The 2,993-nt window shown below is 33.0% G+C and overlaps 1 long non-coding RNA gene across 1 annotated transcript; it reads right to left on the minus strand.

The window, feature by feature from the left end:
* Positions 1 to 436: 436 nt before the first annotated feature.
* Positions 437 to 2,657, minus strand: LOC136204151 (uncharacterized). The gene is made up of 3 exons (XR_010675048.1): positions 2,455 to 2,657; positions 1,425 to 1,613; positions 437 to 823 (listed from the first exon to the last, which is right to left on the minus strand). It is a non-coding gene; the product is annotated as an uncharacterized lncRNA (long non-coding RNA).
* Positions 2,658 to 2,993: the final 336 nt, after the last annotated feature.

Raw genomic sequence — 2,993 nt, forward strand, 5'->3', positions numbered from 1 at the left:
CTTTTAATAATTATGATGAAGTGCACCGTTTCACTTGGTGAAGTTAGACACTTGTTGAAGTGCACCGTTTCACTTTACTCTTTCATTTCCAGCGGCGGCGGCAAATCAGCAACTTCTTTTTACAGAAATCTGAGGCCTCAAAAATTCTGAGGCCCTAGGCGTCGGCCTAGGGGATCTCCCCCTCGAGCCGGCCCTGGAATTAATAACACATGGTAAGATGGACTTGCGTTGTGGACGCTGCAAGTCCAAGGGGCATTTGCGTGTGGGGGTGTATTGGAGATTAATATAAGATATATGATTGAGCGTTAACTATCAGCTTGAGCTTTTAGTTAAAGTGGTTCCATGACATGTAGTTGTTCTATTTCGTACAGTGATAAGTGATGAATTGATATTGCAGAATGTTAGAAAGTTGATGATGGCATCCCATAAGTAGCATAGAATTATTGGACTTTTATATGGTCTGGCCCAAAACAAAAAAAAAAAAAAACACATAAAACTTACATAAAGTTGGACAAAAACCAAACAAGTCTATATACTATCTAGATGATAATGCTGATGTCATGCCATTGCTTCAAAGTTTAGCAACTCCTTCAAGTTCGAAGTTGAGGTGCAACATAGAAGAAAGTGTCTTTCGACATTGGTCTTTAAAAAGATATGCATACATAGAGGGTAACGAAAGTAAAAACAGTCCGAGTAGAAGAAGGATGATGTTTATCAATTATGATTGGAGAGTCGAGATTAGATATTTTAGGAGAGCTCAGACATCGATCCTTGATACAGTCGCAAGGAGTTTCACAATGCCATTTTCTCTCATCGTTGCAATCTGCACATTTTTCCAAACAAAAGATATTATCACCATCTCCTCCTTTTTCTACACCATTGTTCAAGTGTAAATTCTATCATTATATATGAAATCAAAATTCTGAAAAATAAAGGATAATTCAATAGAAAGAAAAACTAACATGTAGTGATGACTACAACAAATAACAAACTCAGTATTATTGAGGACTTGGTTGCCATGTGTTTTTCTTTTAATTTAGATTTCAACTAATTTTGATTTTAAATGTTTAGGATTTTAAAGAGTGAAGAGAAACTCTTCTTCATTCCTATACTTTATAAGAGAAAGCAAAAGTGTAGGAGAAAGTATTTTCTTAAACAGAAGAAGAAAGACCAAAAACTTCAGTTACATTCTGAATAATAAACACTAAAACAAGTTAAAAGCACAAAAAAAAAACATAACAAGAATTAATGAGATTGAATTAGCATTCAAATGTTAGACTAGGTTTTACAGATTTAGGGTTCAAATAAACCAAGCATCAAATTAGTTAATTAATAAAAGCAACCTGTGTAACCCAAATACATAATAAAAAAAAAGATAATAACAAATAAGAAAAAAGATAATGGATCGGAAGAACAAAACTGACCTTTTAGAGGGAGCTGAGAAAATCATCTCTTCCAGAAACCAAGAGAGAGAAGAGTACCATTTTCGCCGGCCACATTATGAAATCAATGCTAGAATATCCTTTTTTGTTATTGGGAGTGTCTGGAAGATTTGCTGATGCACTCACATCTTGAGACGAAGTGTCTTCCTGTTTCTTGAGCAACATGTTTTCCTGCACAAAATTAAACTAAATTAAAATCATGGTTTACCTTGCTTTCTTGTCTCTATCAAGCAACTAAACTAACCAAGTCAGAACACTAAATTTGAAGCAAAAGAAAGAATGTTTTAGACCATAAAAAGTTGTTGATGAATACATCTTCTTACCAAATCGAACATTAAATTTGAAGAAAAGTAAAAGCACCATAATTAGTTTTTGCAACAAACCAACCCATATAACAACTTAATAATAAAATTTATTTTTTACTAATTTAATAGATGTGTGGTGTCTGCTCTTACATATAAAGATGGTATTAAATAGAGAAATAATGGTTTAAATTCCTGTCAACCATGGGTGCATACCAAATTAATTTTGCTTTCAATCGTTTACCACATAAGTACATAAAATGAAGAAATGTTCAACTTCTGCATCAAATAATCATATCACACTTGTATCGGCTTCAACTTTACAGGAATTGAGATAAGAGTTGAGTCGCTTTAAGAGACTTGTAATTAATGTAAAAATAGGCGGGTGAATCCTAAAATCCCAATCATTAATAACTCGTTTGCCTTTGGAAACTATAACAAAATCTCTTTGCAAAACATCAATAAGCTTTACTTATATAAGAAATTATTGTCTTTGGGATCTCATGGCTACGGTATCAACTTAAACAATGAGTGGTTGAACATGCAGGAAGAGAAGAGTTCAGAAAATTGTCCAAACAATCAAATTCAAAGGAAGAAAGAGATCTGGGAAAAACGGTATGCCTGCACAATCTGATTATGCCACAACAGAAAAAAGGATCTAAATAATTGCTCCCTACTCAAGATGACACAAAAACTCATTGAGATGTTACCTTGGATTACCAGATTTTACCAATCCAGCATCTGTGGAAAATTACTATGTCAAAACGAGTTTGAAATGAAGAAGAAGTTGACACTAATGAACTGGAAAAACTGGAATTGCTCTTCTTATTGTCTTGTTTATTCCCAATCTGGTAGCTAGACACAGAGCATGGAGAATATTGAGAGTGACGTAGATGGTGGCTGCTGGAGGAGGAAGAGTAATTTAGGGTTTTGTTATATAGAGACTGTTACCCACTGATCCCGACTCCTTTATATGAAAAATATATTAATAACCTAAAAATTTAACAAGTGGGATTGGAAACCATAAATGTCTCATCCAGTAATTACACAGAAATTCATTTTCTAGAAACTATTTACAACTATGTCAAGTCATAATTTTGGATTATATCAAACTAGTAAAATGAATACTTTTAATATAATTTAAGGATTAGAATTTATAAATTATAAGTCTATAATATATTTTCTAGGGTTTATGATTTATGAATTGGAGTCTAGAACTTCTAACTCATGGTGTAATATCATAATATAT

The sequence above is a fragment of the Euphorbia lathyris genome, chromosome 8 (genome assembly GCF_963576675.1).
Source record: "Euphorbia lathyris chromosome 8, ddEupLath1.1, whole genome shotgun sequence".
NCBI lineage: Eukaryota > Viridiplantae > Streptophyta > Magnoliopsida > Malpighiales > Euphorbiaceae > Euphorbia > Euphorbia lathyris.